Genomic DNA, 22,896 nt, shown 5'->3' with positions numbered 1-22,896 from the left:
AATCACCAAAAAGTCTGGACCCATCAAAAGGAAGTCCAAGGGCAGCTGCCTTCTGAGAGCCATCTGTATCCCAATCCCGCAGATGCACATGTCTCTGAGCCGACACACCGGGACCCATGGCCATGACTGATCCACGTACTACATCAAACTCCAGATCGGACAGAAATTCCACCTGTTGCTGCATCTCTGTCAGCAGAGGGGCACAGTCAGAACCCCATCCACAGCCTTTTTCAATTTCCTGAAACCACTTAGCACAGTTTCCACCATGTAGGAACTGTAGATATCGGCCCTGAGGGCCAGATGTGCCCCAGCATGAACTGTCTTCAGGATAGAATTAACTTTACAGTCCACTGGATCCCGGACATCTGTCTCCTCGGCTGACATAGAGGAGCGACCCACCAGGCTGGCAAGGATAACATCAACCTTAACCGGATCCGAAAGCAAAGTCTTGCCCCTTTTTAATGGGTAGAGCTTGGCCATAAAGCGGGGCATTACAATCTTCTCAGGGGCACGCATTCCCAAAGTATTTTATCCCGGACATCCAAAACCAATGACAACCCCATCCTTGGGGTATGCCTATACTGGTAAATAGAAGGGTCAGCCCCCTCCACTGGAATCAGGGGCGCAGAGAACCCCATGCACTCCCAAACTTGAGAAAGCACCTCCTCCACTCCTGCCGTGTCCAGATATTTCCCTTCAGCATTAGCCGATGAGGAACAGGAAGAAGCCGAGGACTCAGAGCCAGAAGAAGAGGACGAAGAGGAAGACAGACGCCGTCGCTTGCGGCCATGCGCATGGCTGTGAGTCCCTCCAGCAAGATGCTTTAGCAGGCTCTCCAATTCCTTCCTGGCCAAGGAAAAACTTTTGACTTCTTCTTCCTCCTCCTGCGTGGTTCAGGTGAAGAGGAAGATGAGGAAGAAGACAGGACAAGGTACCTGAGCTTTCCAGAACATTTACCCATTGCGTGCAAAAACACAAACAGAACATGACCTTGCCAACCACACGTTTAAACTGGAGGCCAGGAGAACTCCCACCAATGGTAAAGTGCAAACAATGTATCTCCTTGGGAACTGTTCCATAGCTCATTGAGAGCAAAGCATGCACCGCCGGAGGTGGGGCCCACCTGCCTCTGGAGATGAACGTTGGGAAAAACCACTTGAAAAGGAGCTGTGTATGAAGAAGTCCATTTTCAATACATGATCCGAGAGGTGACTTGACCCATGCTCTAACCGTTGAGCAATTGGGAACCCCCCCACATCCTTAACGTATGCCTGGCCCTGCAGGACCCAGGTCATAATGCCCACGCTCCGGAGCTCAGCAAAGAACCGAGCGAGGTAATCCCGCTCAACCAGGACCCCAAGCCCTGTAGGGGGACCAGGAGTAGCGCTGCACCTGAGGGAGCCGAAGGCCCCACCACGCCGCCCACCAAGGGGCCAGCAATCATTGTTCCCAAGAGCCCCGCACCAGGAAAAATCAGACCTGACAGAGACTGGAAAAATGTAACTGGGTGATGTGGTTTGAGGGGAGGAGTCATAGGGAATATAAGAAATAAAAGAAGGTCCTGTGTCGGAGGCAGGGGCCTCATGAGGTAAGTACTGGGATGAGGAAGAGTGGATGTGGAGGTAATGGATCATTTCAACACCCCTCAGATTCCATCAGGAATAGGTACAGTTTACTTAGTTGGTTTGGATTGGATTTAGAGTATTGGTCCCTTATTCTTTCGCAGGGTAAAAACGTTTTTCTTAAAACTCGCTTTAGGTATAAGTAGTAATATTGTGTGCAGGGACAATAAGCGAATACCTTAATCGTGAGAGAGGGGATCACGTTTTTGCTATCTCGTTTGTCTAAATACGTTTAGTTTCTTTTCATTTAGGATGCGATACTGTAAACCACCTTCTAATGCTGTGTCCCTGAAGAAGTCCATGAGTGGAAAGAAATACAGAACATTCAGCGGTCGAAAAATGCAGCGCCAGACAATTTTTGAACTCTCTGCAGGTGTGACTCCCGAATTGTTACACATTAATTGTCTGTTCTTAACTGCTTTATTTCTTTTGTCATTTTCAATGTTTTGTTTTTTATTTACTAATTGTTGCAACTGATGGTTGATTTGTCTCTTGTGTGAAAGTGATACAATGCAGATGTATACATGGAACATTTCTTTTTCTGTTTTCTCTTTTATTTTTAGTGATTTGGAATATTTAGTGATTTAAAATTCATTCAGGCGAGCAATTGTGGGTTAGGTTTTTAAGAACTGAACTGTTGTAAATGTAACTTTTACTTTACTGTCTATACGTGTAGTTTGTGAGCTTAATATTTAGTGATTTTATGATAATGATGTAAACAATGTTTTACATTTTGTGATTTTGCTACTATGTAATAATTGTGTCCGATTTTAATTTAAAACCATATCACAATAAGATGTGCCGGTAAATACCGGCATGGCTGCCGCCGGAGTCATGAATTTTCCGGCGCCTGGGAATGGGCAATTGCCGGGGCATTACAGCCCCAGTGGGCCCGGTAATTGGCCATTCCTGGGCGCCGGTAAATATTACTCCCCATTGCCATTTCAGTCCCATTGGACTCAATGGGAATGGGGAGGCAGATGCACTGGCACCATTCAAGTATTGTGCATCCGTCAAGGTCTGCGAGCGGGTGCCGTTCCGCCCGCCAGGTCAGACCATGCAGCACCCACTCGCAGAACTCGTAGTTTGCCAGTCCGGAAACAACGTTACCGTTGTTTCCGGGCTGGCAAACTCATAATGAGGCCCAATGAAAAACATATGGAAGGTATGTCTCCTTTCTTGACAGAGTTTGCTTGAGAGATCTCCAGCAATCCCTGGAACATTTTGAATTCCCTGGAAAACATTCTTGTGTAACAGATTTCGAGGAATGTGTCTTGTTGGACATTGTGCTGCCAAGATGCTCCTGATTTAATGGCACAAAGGCACAACAAATATGCAAAGACCCTCTTTGGTGGGAAACAGACTGTCTTTAACTGACTAGATAACACTATCAGGACCCTATTCCCTGGAGGGAGCAGAGGTGGCTCGTATGTGATGGGTGGCAGGTACATCCATTTTTGAACAATTATGGTTTGACTTAAAACATTCCAAAAACATATATGCCTTCTTATAAGGCATATAAACCTGTAAACCCTGTACCACACACTGCCATTTGGAATTAGGGGGCATCAGTTGTCCACACACAGAATGACATTTGGAATTAGGGGGCATCAGTTGTCCACAGCTCATGCTGCCATAGTGTCATATATCCAAGTTGGGCCTGCACACACCATGGAGACAGCAACATTTTACTAACTGCAACACATGTAATGTATTTTATCTAATGACCTGCCTATGTGCCTTAGGACCTACGGATAACTACACAGCCCATCAGAACGACAACCGACTATGAATAGGTCTTCCATCTAAAAGAACTTTTTTCGTACTGAAGACAATCACTGAGCACGTTAACAGCCAATCTAGTGGGGCAACATAGGATGCATACTGCTATTTAGAAAACAAAGGTGGGTATACACTTACAAACAGATCAGATGGGCATGAATGAGAACATTGGGTGGAATCAACTGGCGGTTTCATAACTGGGTTCCTTCACACAATGGGAATACGCCATGTGGCTATGCCGATGAAACCGACGGGCTACAATTATTCAAATGAAACACCATTACCACAGAAGGGTGGTAAGGTAGACTGAAAATGCATATCAGAAGACCTACAGACGCCTGTAATTGCCCTGCTTAGTGTCAATTTCAACTGCTTCAATTCGTGGCACACTACTATTGACCAACACTATTCAATAACGCCCTGAGACCTACGCGTGTGTGGCACGTTATAAAAATTAAAATAAATAACACTGCAAGTAGAATATTGGCCTTAAAAACAGAGTTGCAGTGACCATCCACAACATCTGCAGCTGATACCGCACGCAATTTAATTGTAAACATTGGATATAGGTTAAAATGTCTGCCATGTGTAAGGTATCAGGATTCCAGCTAGCACAAACTGATTGTGGACATGCTTTTGGGCGACCTGCAGGACTACCAGTATGGCCAGACACATATCTGCATAAAAAATGGTAGGTGCAATGAATTTACAAAATGTGGACATTGAGAATGATTGACAGGACGTAGGCATTGGCCTTCATGGCCACCATTAAACGATGGCAGTTCTATTGTAAACTTGTACCAGAGAGTAGAGTTCTTACCAGGTTATGACCAGAATATTGAGGGTGCCGTTATTTACTATTTGTTTATGTTTTTGTGCGGATTTCTCAATATGTAATCCTGAATAACAATTGAACGAGTAGAACCTATTGCATAAGCCATTATGTTTAACGGCAAATAATTCAGATGATACATTTCACTCCAAGATGGAGTCATATGATATAGAACTTCTTTGGCTGTCCCAAGCATCTCAGCATGTATGTCATTAAAACACGGTGAGATGCTAAAAGCACAACAGCGGTGACAAGGAACTAAGCTCTGAAATAAGGTGAGTTCCGCGTGAATGCACATACATTACTCTCGCATACAGGCACATCTGTTAAATTCGCAGGAAGCATAGTAGGGAATAACTCCCATGCTTACTTGGTCCTACAGACCAAAGTGTGTTAGAGGACATTTAGATCCTTTGGTAACCATCACTTCAATAAAGAACCCTTCGGAAGCCCTTGCCGTGATTGAATACATGGGTAAGCCAATCCCGCTTCCCAGGTCATTAGAGATTAAATCCCCAAGACAGTGGTAAATGTGATAACCAAGTGTTCTCAATCCCTGCGTCTTAGCAGGCAGCTATGGATTAAATAGAATTGTATCAACCAATACATCAGGAATAACATTACATGTACATTAGCACAGACACATAGGTATGTATAACATTCATATAAGGGAGACTGATAGGAGTTCATGTAAAGGATGATAAAAAAACATATATCCTCCTGACAAATTATATCTCTCTACATTTACAGATGGAACGAAATACATGAAAGAAAGGAAACGCAGTCATTTTATAAAATACCCATCTACTAAGGCCATGAAGACACTGCCCCTTCAAGTAGTGGATGGATAGATACAATGAATCAGATAATTGCTTATGGTTTATCATATGGAGGTAGTTCCATACAGGTTGTGACCACATTTATTCCTTCTGTTGCAGGCTTTGGAGATGCCGAACACTGTGGAAGGAGGAGGAAACTCAGAGCAACTGATGTTCTCGAGCAGACACCATTTTATGAGTCTCCAATCACTTCACAGTCCGAAAGAATGCCGTAAATTCTTACAGACAGAGGGCCTCATTACACGGTAGGCGGAGGACCAAGGTGCTATTAGCACCTTGGTCCATGCCGGTAAAATACCGGCACCGCCTTGGTGGAAAGGGGAATTACCGCCCTATTCCAAGGTTGGCGGGGCGGTAATTCCCCCTTCCCCCATTACCCTTCCCCTTTCCTATTTATGCCCCATAGGGCTCTATGGGAATGGGGAAGGCGCTAATTACGGTGCCGCAAATTGCGGTACCGTAATTAGCACCCTGGTCCCTTTGCGGGTTAGTTTTTAACGCCTGCTAAACAGCAGGCGTTAAAGTACCTACCCGCAAAGGGACCTAGTAGTAAGGCGTTAAGGGTTAACGGTCACGGTACCATTACCGGTGACCGTTAACCCTTACCGCCTTCCGTGTAATGAGGCCCAGAAACTGATCAAATTTAGTGTAGAGGAGTGTGAATTTATAATTGTGAAACCTGTCACTCAGGGAGGGTTCGATTGCAGAAGTGCGGAAATAACCCTTTACATTTTGTTTCATTGGTGCACTTTGGTGCTTCACTCTTTCTTCTAGAAAGGCATTGCACCAGCGTTTTATAGAGGAACTAACACCCCACATGATAGAGGTAGAGAAGAGCTATGCTTTCCCTCTTCTTTTAATGAGTTTATAGACACCTTTTCATATTGCATTGCCTCATATAAACTCAAGACGAAAAGGTGACTTTTCTTGACAGACCCGACAGGGGTATTTGCCTGTTGCCACCTCTGCCTTTTCAGGATCCTTTGAGTCCCACAAGACTAAATATAATTTACATTATGGAGTAAGCAACTTTCAATCGCTCCATAATGCAAACTGTGGGGTAAGTAACTTTCAATGGCTCCATAATGCAAAGGAGACGGGTGTCTTGCATAGTAAATGTTTCCATTACAAAGAAGGTAAACATTTTTAGATTTCCAGAATTGAGCTAATTGTTACCCTGCACAGCCCCCTTTCTCCGACATCAGCCAAAAGTCATAATAAAGAGATTGTTCGGAGGCACCCATCATGTTCCTATATAGGATGAAGTACCGCCATTGTGCTCTGGCTGTTAATGAAATAAGGCCGATTGAGGGATGGAACCTGGAAGACAAAGAACTCTCCTCCATATGGTAGCCTCCAACACTGACAGATATTGCAGTAACAATATGTCATATACTTCGATGCCATATAGCAACTCTGGTACAATCTTTGACTCATAATAGCGAATGGCTGGTAGTAAGCAACCGTTTCCATACTGCAAGTCCACTCTACGCAGTTGAGTTGCCAATTTTGTGGCCTTCTCCCTTAGCCAAATGCGAACAGTGGACCTGGTGCTCTTTGATTCTATAAGGAAGGCAAGATATCCAGATGACTCGATCTTGTCAACACACTTTCCTTCTATGAACCAATTGAAATATGCCTTTTTCCTCGAATTTGTTAATTCCAAGACCTTTGTTTTGGTCGGGTTGATGCTCAGGGAATGTTCCTTAGCAAAGCCAACAAATCCATCCAGTAGATGTGGAAGCCCGATGGGCGTATTATCAAATATGCGGTAATCATCGGCATATGCAACCACATAGGGCTCAAACGTGGAATTTTAGGGGTTACCAAAGCTTTCTGACTCAGATAGGCTCCCATGTCTGCCATTTATAAGTCATAGAGGCAGGGGGCAATAACGCACCCCTGCCTCACACCTCTATCAGTGGAAATTGCTCGGGACATTAAGCCCTGTTGATTCAGGCAAACACGAACCTTAGAGTTCTTCGTGCAAGCCCATTATGAGTCGCACTAGGCCCCCTGAAATTCCCCAGTGTTGCAACTTGGACCAAAGCAGCAGGCGATCCGCAGCGTCAAAAGCTGCCGATAGGTCCAGGGATGTTAAGTATACAGGATCCCCCCTTGGCCCATGCAGATTGCTGCCGATAGATCCAGGGTTGTTAAGTATACAGGATCCCCCCTTGGCCCATGCAGATTGTTGAACACATTTCAGTACCATTCCATTGATCACTGTGCCCATATCCATTCCATTAATCACTGTGCCCATATCCATTCCATTAATCATGTGCCCATATCCATTCCATTAATCATGTGCCCATATTTATTCTGAAACCTGTTTGCCACTTGGGTATCAGTCCCAAATCCGACGCCCAAGACTCAAGATGTTCCAGCATGATACTTGCAAATACTTTGGAGTCAGCGTCCATTATGGATATGAGCCTGCAATTGCACAGTACAGATCTGACACTCTTCTTGTCGATAGATATGATATTCGCTAAGGCCCATGATAGAGAAAACCTACCAGTTCCAATGATATCTGTGAACAGCATTGATAACAGCACTGACCACATATTTTAGTCGGACTTGAATAAGTAGTTCTACAATAAATTTGGGCCCGGTGCACGTGATGTACTAATGCGCTTAATGATTCTCCTAATAACCTCTGGGCTTACATATATGCCTGGCAAGTCTCTACCTAGGCACCCCACCATAGCTACGCCTGCCTTGGAGTGCACTGGAAATGCGTACAGATTTTCATAGTGTCTACTCCACTCATCTTCTGACACGGCGTGGACCATTCTTGCCCCATTGAACAAGTCTATATTATTGATCAGCGCCCAAAACGCTTTTGAGTTCTTATTCTTTAGGGCTGTCAAAATATACCCTGCATCTTTCTGGTATCTCCCTAGTTGTGTGACATGTAGCCAGCTCTTATAACGAGAAATGACCTGTCGCAATAAATGTTGTTTTTCTGTATGTGACACCCACCGGTTGTTTTTACTCTGTCTAATCTCACGTCTCACTTCTCATCTTGGTACCATCAGTTCCTTGTCATATGCATGCTGTTTACCCATATGGGAGGGATGCTTCTAGCTATGGACCTTGGGGCATTCAGTTATCACTTCTTCAACAAAACATTCAAAATTGTCCATGCCAGGTACCATGCTTCGTTCTCGCTCAATTCAGCAGAGCAGACTTTCAGACATTGTTACAGTTACTCGTCGTGCTAAGACCGATGTCCAAACTAGGCGATTTCTCTGTGTATTCAGAGCTAATGCAGGATGTGTGTGATGGTACAAGTTGCCACCCACCCTGGCCAACTTAATATTGAAGAGGGCGGATAGAATGGAATGATCACTTACAGGGGTTTGGCAGATGTCTGAGCAAATACAATTGTGAAAAGACCCAGTCCTAAATAAATGTAATCTAATGTAGAGAAGCACACCACATTTGTCCAAGTCGAGTGAGGCGTAGCATCTCCCATCGCAGCTCCATTAAGCATCCTCAGACCCATACTCTTTAGGGCAGCATCCCAGATTTTCCCCATTCTTCAGTATTAACCTTTCTATCAGACTCCAAAATAGTAGCCTTAATGCATTCAGAGTTGAGATCCCCCAACAGGCGTATGTGACCCCTCGGTACCAAGTCATGCCAACCTGCTACAAATACCATAATAGAGGTAAGCAGCTCATCCGCCTAAACTAGTCGACGATCGCCCTGCCATCAAAGCCGAATCAGAAGTTTAGGTGTTGATATTGTCTCTGTAACCCATGAACTCTATAACATTGTCATGTTTGCACCTATTCTTTCTGTACCCTACCTATCCATATGTACTGGTGGACTACAGATTCAATATAAGGACTTTTCCCTGCTTATGGGCTACATGTAACTGGATCATAGCGCCCTGATGCCTTAGGGCTTGTGTGTGCTGTATAAGTGCAAATAAATAAATAAATCCAACGTGCACGTCCCCTGGTGCCAACATAAATTAGCAACACGAATATTCAAGTTATTCCCTGCTACAACTTCTATGTGGGTTGCCATACAGCAAAATGCAACATCGAAATACTTAATCACAGTAATCTCAGGGCAGGAATGCACCAAGGTAAGTAGCGCTCCATAGGGTCGCCCACTTTCACCCAGTTTGGCAACATGAAAAAGAACAGAGTAACCGTCAAAAGAGTAAATTGCACAAATCCAAGTCTCTTGCAAAATAATCATACAATGTTTCCTTAGTGTTGATGCTAATAGAGCATTCTGAAGCAAATGTCCATTGCCCTGTGTATTAAGGGACAGAAGGGTGAGAGAATCCTACTTTGGACTGCTCTTTTACAATTCTCTGTCTAATTTGACCTATTCCCTAAGAGTCAGGACCAGTCCTGACTCTCCTCGAACTCCAAAAGTTTCTGCTTTAAGGTCATCACCTGCTCGTCCAACATTTTCAGGCCCCTTTTTTCGTTTGCCCGGTTTCTGCCCAAGTTGTTACCTTCCTCAGTAATATTGCATCCTTCTTGGCAGGGCGGTGGTATAAGTGCTGATATATCAAAATCTAACCACCTCACATTGTCACGCTCTTTCAACAAGATGTCACAGAGCACTCTCAGGGACAGGTGTACCACCACTCGATCCTTTCTGTGTCGGTCTGGGAAGTGTACTCTCGCCAGATCGCTCGACTTTATGCTAGACAGAGTTGGATATCTTGTAGCAAGAGCAGGACATTGGTCCTATTTAAGACAGCATTATGTGTTTCGGGAATCACACTTTCCACTATGACTAAGTGCCTATTTGGAAACAAACGGTTTTTGTGGTCCCTCTTGTACTGTGGTGGTCGGGACTTCATTATTCCCCCTGGACAAAGGGGCAGCCTTTCTTTCTGAGGCTGAATAAACGTCAGTTTTTTCCTAAAGTGAAATTGAGGCCGCTGGAGGTAGTACTATGTTTTTCAGTGTTCATTGTACTACCTCTTAGCCCAACAATTGTAGCCTTGTCTACCTCCTGACTTCTAGCTGTTTGCATTAAGCTCTTAGTCATGTGCACTGACGTACTTGTACATTATCAGCCATCAAGGCCGCTGTTATTACCGTCTGTCAACAGAGGGAGGCCATGCATTTCAGGGCCACCTGTTTATTTACATGCTTTTGAAGAATGTTTTTGGATTTCCTTATTTGTTTCCCACCCTTTTTCCTACCAACTGAGGACTTCTTGAGGGCCGTTGCGTCAGAAACTGGGAACACGGTTAGGATTTCGGCCATGGATTCATCTCCTTGAGTTTCCTTGGACTCCCTTACTCCTGGAGCCCTTTGACTCGTACTCTCATGTAGCGAGATTGTAGTGAACCTTTGTATGGAGTTCCGGGTTGGAGGTCTTCAGCTATTATTGGACCTGCTTCCCTGTTCCAGCCACCCCCATCTCCTTTGGACCCAAGAGTCTCCACAACCATACTGCTCTTAGCAATTTCTAGTTACATCGCAGTCGATGGAGGTGACTGTACTTGCTGATAGGATGTCCTAAAGTTGGTTGTTGCATTTTGTTTGTTTCCCAAATGTTCAACCAGATTGTCATGCCCCTCGGTCCCTCCATCATGCTGCATATTTAATTCACTTGTGGGAGCTTTAACCTCCCTTTCAGCACAACTCTGTGCAGCAAGTACATTTTTAGCAGTCAGGTGAAGGTTATTATGCTCAAATTTAAATAAGAGCGACTCTAGTAGTACTGTGTTTGCCTTGGTCTCCCTGTGTACACCCTCATACAGGGACACCAGGATACACAGCACTTGATTTATTTCTGCAAACAGTCCCTCACACTCCTTTACAGTGCCTGTTTCCACTCTACATAGTGCAGCGGAAAGGCGTCAAGCCAGAAGAAGCATGGGAGAGGGGGCTGGCAATGATGAAAAAAATCATGCTTGAAGGGTGCACATTCGATGTAATACTCAAATCAGGGGTCAGATTGTTCATACAAGGATCAATAGGTTCTCTCCCATTATTTGAGCCATAACAGTACTTCCCTTCATTCAAACTGCGGTCATCCAGAGTCGAACTTTCCTACTATTGTCCACGCCATTTGGGTTCCCCTTCAATTGCACTGCTTCCCAGTTCCCCACACCCTCCAGGGAAACAATTTGGGAAGGTATCAACATTTCCAGCTCCTGAGGTACATTTCGTGTTTTTCGTACCAAAGAAAAAAAGATGTAATAAAATTCGTTCTTTGTTTGATGTCTTGTAAAGTTCACCTCCTTGGAGGGGAAGGTGGAGGATTTGCACTCGATGATGGAACAACCATTAGGTCTCCTTCTAACAGTGGGCGTGGGAGGATTACATTGATTGCCGCTAACATATCTGCATCTGAGATCGGCATTAGGTTCTGCTGCCGTTTCTCCCACCACGTAAATCATACTTCATTGTTCGCTCACCAATTTACCTGTAGAACTTGTGGTGTTGATCGTTCACATCCTGTGTCAAGCGGAAAAACCCACTAGAACCCATTACATCAACCGAATCACAGTGCCCAAGTTCTTGAGGACACGCGCCAGAGGCACCAGCTTACCCGTCATTGCCGCCTCCCAATGGAACTTGCTTCCACCTCACCTTAGTGCAATAACACTGCATCTAGCCTTCCGTAAAGCCATCAAGACCACGCCTTTTGTTGGAACATGCCTACACCCATTTGACAGGGTGCTCACTTCTTGCAATCCATTAACTATATCCACACCTACTCATGTAACTCCATGAATACAATGTATTGTCTAATTTTTAAATGCCACACTGAATGTAACCAGTAGCAATTTATGTACTATGTAACCAAGACACTTACCTGTAACAGCGCCTTGATGCCTCTGGGCTGCAAGTGTGCTTTATAAATTTAAAAAAATAAAAATAAATAAATAAAATAAGCTTCACAAGACCGTAACATGTATCGTGAGTAGTGGATCCCATCAGTGTAATGCTACAGCTTTCTGCAATTTTCCCCAAGTAATATTTACCACACCAGGTCCGCCGAGACAGTGTTAAATTGATACACGCATGGCTCAAAGAGCAGCTGCTCCACAGTCAATGTGCAAAGATAAACGTTGTCACGGCTCAAAGAGCATACGCTCTGCAGTCACCGTGCAAAGATAAGTGTTGGCACGGCATAAAGAGCAAGCGCTCCACAGTCACTGTGCAAAGATATGTGTTGCCACTGCTCAAAGAGCAAGTGCTCCGCAGTCACTGTGCAAAGATAAGTGTTGGTACGGCTCAAAGAGCAAACGCTCCGCAGTCACTGCGCTAAAGAAAAAAAAGTTATCCAACGAATAGAGCCCCTCCTTATTTCTTCCAGTGTACAGAAGTGCAGTGGGAAACACAGATTTAAGTTTCGGCCAAGCAAAACAGGCCCGTCAGTGAAAGGAGATTGTTCCCTCCCACAACTTACACGTATGGGTGAATGCAGATAGCTACTCTCCTTCTTGTTGTGAAACCGTGTTTTGGTTTTCTTCAGTGAGCAGCCCAACCGCTGCTCCCAACTGCACCCCCATGGACCACCGTGAGACCACTTCTCGCACCACTTGTCTGCTCCGCGTTACGCGGGTGTGTTAGTTGTTAATGAAACTATAAAGTTCTACACGCATCCATTACTGCGCCACCAAAAAAATATTGTTCAAAAGCAGTTATGTTTGTTCATTTTCAGCCTTGTTTATTTTTAGTTGCAGCCCATATTGATGACACGTGTTTCGGCACTCTAACTTTGCCTTTCTCAAATCTGGGCAATTATTCTTATACAAATTACTATCCAAACGATCTTTTGTTGTTCATGGTTTCTCTAAATGACGTGGGTGATACAAATGGAGAGAGTCCCGTCAGACTCGTGGACGAGGTACGTCCTGAAAAGTCACAATTCTGGCATCAAGCGTCGTGTATTTACTAGGCGTGACACTCTGTGTCTTCGCTTTCTACACATATCATTGCGACACGATTGAGTTATTACTTTTGTATTAAGTCGCAGAGGTTTAAGAGTGCAGCTAGAAAAGTTCCCCAAATTTGCAAGTGTTAGTTGTTAAGGTCTCTGCAGGCAGCCAGGAGAGTAAAGCCCCGCCTCCAAACAACAGCCACTGTAAAAAGCTATTATTTTAAACAGATTTTCTTGTTGGGAGCACCCCCAAATGTTCCCAAATAGTTCATGCTGTGGTCTTTGGCTCATTTGGGGAAAATGTTTATGCCTCTCCACTTGAAAAATTCACCAGCCACCATTAGGAAGTTGGCTAGAACTGTAATGACGAGAATCAAACTGAGTAACACAAAATAAGCGGCAAAAGTACAGTTATGTTTCTGATGTATGAAAGAGGAATGAAAGCTAAGCTGTCTCCCTTGGAAGCAAGGCTTGAAATACCTAGTAATGATGGTGTTCTGCCTATCTAAAGCAAGGGAAAGGGATCCCTGTTATGTCACACATGATGACACAGGATCATTTTGGGGAGGGTATTTGGAGAAGCAGGGCACTTCCGATAGTTTGCAGAGCAATTTATACGGGCAGGGGGCAGGGGGATATTTTTGGCAGTGGCAACATAACAGAGTGATACCAAGTTTTTTATCTGAGGCAACAGAAAATCACTGAGTGACCAGCGATTGTTTTCACAAGGCAATACAAAATCACAAAGAGGCAAGTGATTTTTGCAGCGCAACTTGACAGCACAAAAGAGAACACAATATCAGAGTGTTGTATAGGATGCCGTTGTCAAAAGGGCAATGCTAAATGCAGTCATTGGGTATGCAGGCTTGGAGGTGTCTGGCATTCGATGGTGATGCCATCTGGTGTATGCAGCTGTAACCATGAAAAGCAGTGTGGGACAGTCTGATCTGTGAGAACGTTCTAGTCGTGGAATCTGAGCTAGGAGAATCTGCAGGTTCAGTCAGCTGTTAAGAATTAAGAAAATCACAAGTCAGCTGTCAGCTGCCAGCAACAGAATGAGAACAAAAATGAAGAAATGGATGGGTACTTCAAATCTGTGTTGAAACTTATTATGCTTAGATTCAAATTATTCTCTGAAGTTGTTTTCAGGGTACGACATGATGACGTCTATGCAGGAGTACACATGTATGGATCCTTCTTCCTCACGTTTGTGCAGGGCAATTTCCAGAATGCTGAGAACTTTTGGACCACAATGTCTTAGAACGTGGTTGCACAGAGCCTCTGCCCCATTCTGTGGCCTGGTGCTTCTTGGCGTAAGCCCCCTCTCTGGTTTCTGCAGTGACCGCCACCACCATTGGGCCATTAATTTTCATCCACAGTGTCATGCACAATAACGGGTTCAGGTCAGTTGGACACAAAATGACATACGATTATTTCCAGAGAGAACACAGAATCACAAATTGACATGATTTTTGCAATCGAGAAGCACAACATTGTCAATTGAAAGGGGGTCTAATAGTTGTGGAAAAGAAGACCACACCATAAGACTGACTTCTGCAACACTTTAGGACAGTGATCCCCCACGTGTAGCTCGGAAGCAACATGTTGTTCGCGGCACCCTAAATTGTTGGTCGCCGTTGCTCTTAGCCATGATGTGAAGGCCTAGATGGGGGTGCTGAAGGGATGAGACCTCAGTAGCAATATAGCCAGGCGAGAGTCGTGGACTCTGTAGGAATATTGTCCAATAAACCTGCTGTGGTTCCAGCTGGCTTTTTTTTTTATACATGCAAGTTTTGTGTTTGTTGCCACCATGCAAACTATTTTGTCCTGTGCCTTTGTACAGCTAGTAGGAGCATACTGGGCAAATAAGTGGCATGATTATCCAACTTTCCTTTATTAAATAATTTGTATGCACTGCATTAGTGGTGTTAGATGCCACCATGCATTATATTGATCGGAAATATTAATATGTATTACATAGTGTTCTAGTGGAAAATTCATCCTCGTTTGATACGCTGCCCATCTGGCACGTGGATAATGGGCAGATAAGGTAAATGCAGGCCACGTTTTTCATAATTAATTTGCCTTATATTCAAATCCAATTATGTTTCTGTTAATACATTTAACTTTACAAGCCAATTAATTAATCAAAATACTTAGTTAACACCACCTATGAAGTTGTCAGCAAAAGCTCAAAGTCTTGGCCAATGTTTGCCAGCCACTAAGTCTTGTATAAAATCCCTTTTGGGCAGAGAAAAGAGGCTCCAAATCCTTCAGAAAAATATTTATTCATTTCTAACCACTTTTTCACCAATGCTGGCCCCAGGAGCTTTAAACTGCATTATTATCCATTACATGCCAAAATAATTCTTAGGAGGTAACCTCCAAAGCCCAAGTGAAGGGACTATTGAAGCCTACAATGTAACGACCAGTATTACTCAATCAATATTTATTTAATCGTATTTCTCCATTAAGTTAGCAACATTTAAAAACATGTATCATATTTCATAACAAATCTCGTAGAACAAGCACAAAATAAAAAAGCAGTGTTAACATATTCAAACAAGCTATGTATAAAACCCTGATGATTGCAATTAATGTTATAAAACATAGCAGCTCCCATGTATGTCCACGCTTACGCAAAACAGAGAAACACTGACAAATTAACAGAAAATGAACTCAATCTTCATCGACTCCTACTTTGCAGGCACACTTTGTGCTTCCTCCTGCACACCTTAATTTATTGAGGGGTGGGTAAAATTAAACGTGCCATTAGCATCAGCCTCCTGCATTCTGGGGATCTTATTTCACAGATTTCTCCTGGCCATCTTATATGTGTACGTAAGTCTGTATATAAAGCTAAAGAGGGCAGCTTATGTATATTGTGGACATATGCATCTCTCCCCATTAGACATCCTCTTGCTTTAAGAGCTATTTTGAGTTGACTTATTGTGCCAAATGTAGTTATATCCCACCCCCTATCCAAATGGACAGTGCCTTACAACCCCCCGTACAAAAAGTATTTTTCATTACCAGGGGAGGCTGCAATCACATGTGCACTAAAATTCATTTTATTATTGGCAGAAAATCCCAGATGTGCTTTTTAAAAATAAGTAAAAAATCTCAACTGGCTCAAACTGAACACCCCCAATTCAGCCCATAAGGTGCTATCAGGTGAATCTGCAGGGAGAGCTGCTATTTGGCACAGTAATTAATTGTGCAACCCGTCCATGACATGACAGTTTGAACCACCCTAGATTCTGCTGCTATAATAATCATGGAACAGACCTTTGCCTTGTATACCTCCAAGCACTTGTCCGATCAGAATGCTGCAAACTTATGAAAATGTAAAAAACCCTTTAATCCTTAATGATGCCCTTTCAGCTGTCTTCTGAAAATGATTGACCCAAGTAACTGTTACGCTCACCTGGCTCCCACAGGGGTGTCGAGCGGAACTGGATAGCCACGGTCTCCACCAACGTGATGCGTAGTGCAGAGATGACTGACTGGACTGGCCAACCTAGCTTCGTCTGCTTGACCCGTAGAAGTAGTCTCCTAAAGACGGGGACAGGGAATTAGCCACCCGTGGATTTAAGTATTAACACCTCACTGCATCCCCACTTATCACTTCTGACATTCCCTTTCACAAAGCTCACCTTATAGTCTTGTATGATGAGCTCTCCATCCTGCGAAGAATTCAGGGGCGCGTTGATGGCCAGTTACTTCACTGGCTTGAGGATATTGGAAGAGTTCTGGACAAATCTTGGCTCCAAACCTCCGGGCGAAAGGCCGTAAGTATATAGTTCTAATAAGTTCAAAATGTCCGATTAATCACTCTTGTCCAATTCCTTGTTTCTTTTGCAGCTTAGACCCAAAAGATGATCGTCTTGTGGCAGCTGAAAGCGTTCAGGTAAGAGTCTGTGTTTTGTAACACTGTCCGCTAAATGATGCCAAGGTTTAACTTGCTGCTTTCTCTTTTCTTGCAGATGCGGCGTAGGAAGATTTGGCGTGCTGGTGGATAATACCTCCTGCGGTAAAATCAGCTAAGCATATGGTGGCAAGAGATTGTCCTTGTTTGTTCCCTTGGCTCACCTTGTTGTTTTCATGTCCCCCTTAGGCGCTGGAATGCGTCAACCAGGTGATGGAGACAGCACCAGATCGTAGAGATGCTGCGAGGAACGGTGAGTATGGCGCGGCGCTGCTGCTGGCGATGCGACGCGTTGAAAATGAAGTCTGTTTCTGGTTCGAAGATGTGCTGAATCCGAAATCAGGTAAGAAATCCAGTAAAGTTATTGTTCAAACCTTTCTTCTTCTTTCTCTTCGTTCTAGGTGCTCTGGACTCGAGGCGGGCGTGGCAGGATGCTGGAGCCACACTCGAGTAACAAAATAGTCACTAAGATAAAATAGTCCCTTCAAACCTCACATGGGCTTGGATGCTTGGATCCCTTGCAGCATGGTCTGCATCAGGTACATTTTAACATATGAGCCTGGCGCCTATGGCGCCAGGACTGATATCTACCCAGATAGCCCCTAACAGGGGTTGCTGGGTTTGCTCCAGGTAACATGATGCCTGCTTCCAGGGTTGATGGACTTGGGCTGGATGCCTGGGGGTAGGCATCATGACAGCACTCCCCCCAAGGCCCCTCCTAAAGTTGTTCCTCCCCTTGGCCTTGGTCTGTCTGGGAAATTCCGGTGGAATCTTCTCACCAACCTAGGTGCATGAACGTGGTCACTAGGTTCCCATGACCGTTCTTGTGGTTCGTAAACTTTCGAGTCGATAAAATAAAAAAGTCTTGACTTAACCATTTTGGAGTCCAGGATACTTTTCACTTCAAATTCGGGTTCCCCGTCTATAAGGACGGGGTCGGGTGGCTTGGTTAGTCTTGTCCCAGGTTGTACTGGCTTCAGAAGTGACACATTGAAGACGGGGTGAATTTGCATACTAGCAGGTAATTCCAATTTGACGGCCACCGGGTTAATAATGGCCTTAATAAGGTAAGGTCACAAATATCTATGGTTAAAGGTCCGCTTTCCTTTTAGAGGTATGTGTTTTGTGGCCAACCAAACTTGATCCCCAATTTGGTATTGTGGAGCATCGCTTCGATGCTGATCAGCGTTTTTCTTGTACTTTTCTTTCGCATGTTTCAAATGTTCAGTTGCTTCCTTAAAGGCTTGTGTAATAGTAGCGTGCAGATGGTTCACTGCAGGCATTTCTAAGTGTTGAGGCGAGTCAAGTTCTGAGGTTCGAGGGTGGTGCCCGTATATGGTATAAAAGGGGCTTTGTCCAGTTCCAGAATGTACAGAGTTATTGTATGCATATTGGGAGATCCATAGAATGTCCTTCCAATTACTTTCAGTCTGGTGTAACATACAACGCAGGTACTGTTCAAGAGTCTGGTTGGTCCTCTCCGTTTGACCATCAGTCTGGGGATGGTGACTGATCGATAACCTCACGTCGATTTGCGCAATTGACAACATTTCTTCCAAAAATGTGAAATGAATTGACTACCTCGATCAGAGACCAATACGGAGGGAAATCCGTTTATTCAAACAATGTTTTCGAGAAACTCCTTGGCCAGAATTAAAGCAGAAGGTAATCCTTTTAAAGGAATAAAGTGGGCCATTTTGGAAAAAAGATCCACAATAACGAGAATGGTGTTGAATCCATTACATGGAGGTAGGTCTGTAATAAAGTCTAACGATAAGGTGTGCCATGGTGTAGGTGGAATATCCAAGGGTTGTAAAAGGCCAGCCGGTTTTTTCTTCTGACTTTTGTTTTGGGGGCAGATTCCCCAGGACATTACAAATGACTTTACGTCTTTTCGCCAGGTGGGCCACCAGAATTGTCTCTTAATTTTAGCTTCAGTTTTTGCGATACCTGGGTGCCCTTCCATCAGGGTGTCACGATAATTGGAGATGACTAGTTCTTGTAGTTCCTTATGTGGTAGAAATAGACGCCCTTGATAATAAGGTAGGTCATTGATGACAGAGTAGTCTGAACCTTTTTTTTCCCAGTCCTGCAGGGCTGTTGGATCGAAGAGTTGTTGGATCTTTACCTGAATATCTTCTAGGGTTTGTAAAGTAGTTATGCCAAGAATTCTTTGTTCTGAAATTATAGGCACCGGCTCCGGGTTCGCATATGCTTCTTCCATTCCTATTCGGGATAAGGCATCTGCCTTGCCATTTTTACAGCCTGGTCGATAAGTGATCACAAAATCGAACTCGGCAAAGAACAATGCCCATCGAAGTTGGCGTGATGATTGGGCTTTGGCTGTCTTTAAATACTGCAAGTTCCGGTGATCAGTGATTACAGTAATGGTATGCCTGGCACCGGGAAGATAATGCCGCCAAGCCTCAAAGGTGGATTTGATAGCTAATAGCTCCTTATCGGTAACCGCATAGTTTAACTCGGGTGCCGAGAACTTTCTGGACCAAAATGCTACTCGGTGAAGTTGACCGGTTTCAGGATCCTTCTGGGACAGGACAGCTCCCATGGCTAAACTGGATGCGTCGGTTTCAACTATGTATGGGAGTTCAGGACGAGGATGCTTTAATACAGGTGCAGACGTGAATTTCGCTTTCAGTTCTTGGAAGGCATTCTCAGCTTCTTCAGTCCACAGGAAGCGTTTGTTTTTTTGCAAGAGCGCTGTGATAGGGTGTACAACGTGCGAGAAATCCGGAATGAATCTGCGATAGAAATTAGCAAATCTGAGCATGCTTTGTACTCCTTTAACTGAACTGGGTGATGGCCATTTGAGAATTGCGTCCACCTTTCGAGAGTCCATTCAAACTCCTTTTGGAGTCAGGATAAATCCAAGAAATTAAACTTTTGTAGTATGGAAAACGCATTTTTCCAATTTTGCATATAACTTGTGCTGGCGTAGTTTCTCAAGGACTGCACGAACGTGGTTCACATGGTCAGATTCTGAAGAGAAGTACACTAAAATATCGCCTATGGATACGACAACACAGACGTCAATGAGTTCACGCAGGACACCATTCATAAAATACTGGAAGGCTGCTGGTGCATTGCACAATCCAAAGGGCATCACCTGGTATTCGAATAACCCGTACTTAGTGCGAAAAGCAGTCTTCCATTCGTCGCCTTTCTTTACACGTACCAGATGGTATGCCCCTCAGAGAACTAATTTAGTGTAGATGCAAGCGTCCTTTACTTGGTCTAGTAATTCTGGGATCAGAGGCAATGGGTACCGGTTCTTGACCGTGATCTGATTTAAGGCGCGGGAGTCTATGCACGTTCTGATGTCACCTTCCTTTTTTGGCACGAAGAACAAAGCTGAAGATGCAGGGGACTTGGATGGACGAATGAAGCCATTGGCAAGGTATTGGTCCAAGTATTGTCGTAGGTGAAGGTTCTCGGGTTCCGTAAGTGTGTAGATCCTACTACATGGAGGTTGTGCACCAGGTATGAGATCAATTTGACAATCGTATGATCTGTGAGGCGGTAAGGTGTTTGCCTGTTCTTTTTGGAAAACATCCTGGAATTCTTGATATTCGTGCGGTAACTGCACAACTGGAGTAGCGACTGTGGCCAGGTCCTTGTTCAAGGTTTTAATTGGGTAACAAGTATGTGCACAATCCGGGAAGGTTATTCTCTTCTCTCGCCAATCAATACAAGGATTATGTGTTTCCAACCAAGGTATCCCCAGTATTATTTGGAACTGCGGGGCTTTGATTAAATCAAACACAATAGTCTCTCGATGCCCATCCTGAACCAATAATGTCATCTCTGCGGTGGAATGAGTTACAGGCCCAGACGCAATTTCAGTTCCATCGACTGTGGTGATGACATCCAAAGTGGTCTTTCTGCAGAGAGGTAGATTCATCCTAGAAGCCAATTCGTGGTCCACATAGTTTCCTATGGCCCCGCTATCAATGTATGCCCTAACTGCGTGCAAACATGATGGCTGCCTTGGATCTATAAGGACCATTGGTATGATGAAATGCGAGGTCTGAGTATCCTTCTTCAAGCTCGGCAAGCGGACCTCTACGCTTGTCGGGCGTGGTCGTTTCCCGAGTCAGGCTCCATATGGCTTTTATCAGCAGCTCCTACCACCTTCTTGGGTGGTTTTACAGGGCAATCCCGTAGAAAATGTCCCGAAGTTCCACAGTATAGACATAATTGCATTTGCCGCCTTTTTTCTCTTTCCTTCTGTGTCAAGGGTCCTTTAACTCCTCCGATTTGCATGGGTTCTGAGGCATCTGTTCCTTTGGGGGTAGCGTTGGGTTTAATTAACACCCGGTTCTCGAACTTGGCTCGATCAGCCTTTCGATTCTGAAGTCTGTGATCTAACTGCACCACTAAGTCTATATATTCAGCACAGTCTTGAGGTGGGTTCACAACTTGAGCCAAAACATCTTTGAGTTCTCCTCGAAGTCCCCGATGAAACAACGTAATCCGTTTTTCTTTGGGCCATCCAGTTTCCACCACCAACCTATTAAAGGTTGCTATGTAGGTTAGAAGGTCTTGGTTACCCTGTCGTAGGGACAAAAGTTCGTTATCCAGGGCCTGTCCTTGAGAGTGCCGGGCAAATAGTCTTTCCATGCTCATTTGAAAACCCTGAAAATCCCAAAGAATAGGGTCGTCCTGATTGACTAGTGGGATGGACCAATCCGCTGCACTGCCGCGGAGATATGATAATACGAAGGCTACTTTGGCTTGATCATTTGGAAAGGCTCCAGGTCTGCATAAAAAGTGCAAACGGCATTGGTTCATGAACACGGCGAATCTTTTCGGGTCCCCCACAAAGCGTTCTGGCGGGGCTAAAGGGATATTGCCTGGTACAATCTCTTGCACAGGGTTGCTTGGTGAAACAGGGTTTGGAATCCCCCCGAGTCCCGGTAGGGGTGTTTGCCCCGCTTGGTTTTGCAGTAATTGTCTAGCAAGATCATCAGTCGTTCCTTCAAAACAATCAACTCTCTCCTGAGTGTATTAGTTTCTTGGCGAGCGGCATGTACTTCAGCCCTAAATTCCCCTAATAATTGGGCCAGTTGGTCAGTTTCTGAGGTCTCCATGACACCCGGGTGAGAATTTGTAGGAAGTCTTCGCGTTCTGTTACGCTCACCTGGCTTCCACACGGGTGTCGAGCGGAACTGGACAGCCACGGTCTCCACCAACGTGATGCGTAGTGCAGAGATGACTGACTGGACTGGCCCACCTAGCTTCGTCTGCTTGACCCGTAGAAGCAGTCTCCTAAAGATGGGGACAGGGAGTTAGCCACCCGTGGATTTAAGTATTAACACCTCACTGCGTCCCCACTTATCACTGCTGACATTCCCTTTCACAAAGCTCACCTTATAGTCTTGTATGATGAGCTCTCCATCCTGCGAAGAATGCAGGGGCGCTTTGATGGCCAGTTACTTCACTGGCTTGAGGATATTGGAAGAGTTCTGGACAAATCTTGGCTCCAAACCTCCGGGCGAAAGGCCGTAAGTATATAGTTCTAATGAGTTCAAAATGTCCGATTAATCACTCTTGTCCAATTCCTTGTTTCTTTTGCAGCTTAAACCCAAAAGATGATCGTTTTATGGCAGCTGAAAGCGTTCAGGTAAGAGTCTGTGTTTTGTAACACTGTCCGGTAAATGATGCCAAGGTTTAACTCACTGCTTTCTCTTTTCTTGCAGGTGCAGCGTAGGAAGATTTGGCGTGCTGGTGGATAATACCTCCTGCGGTAAAATCAGGTAAGCATATGGTGGCAAGAGATTGTCCTTGTTTGTTCCCTTGGCTCACCTTGTTGTTTTCTTGTCCCCCTTAGGCGCTGGAATGCGGCAACCAGGTGATGGAGACAGCACCGGATCGTAGAGATGCTGCGAGGAACGGTGTGTATGGCGTGGGGCTGCTGCTGGCGATGCGACGCGTTTAAAATGAAGTCTGTTTCTGGTTCGAAGATGTGCTGAATCCGAAATCAGGTAAGAAATC

Source organism: Ambystoma mexicanum, chromosome 12 (assembly GCF_040938575.1).
Source record: "Ambystoma mexicanum isolate Mex_15411 chromosome 12, UKY_AmexF1_1, whole genome shotgun sequence".
NCBI lineage: Eukaryota > Metazoa > Chordata > Amphibia > Caudata > Ambystomatidae > Ambystoma > Ambystoma mexicanum.
Note: the sequence above shows the minus strand (reverse complement) of the source record.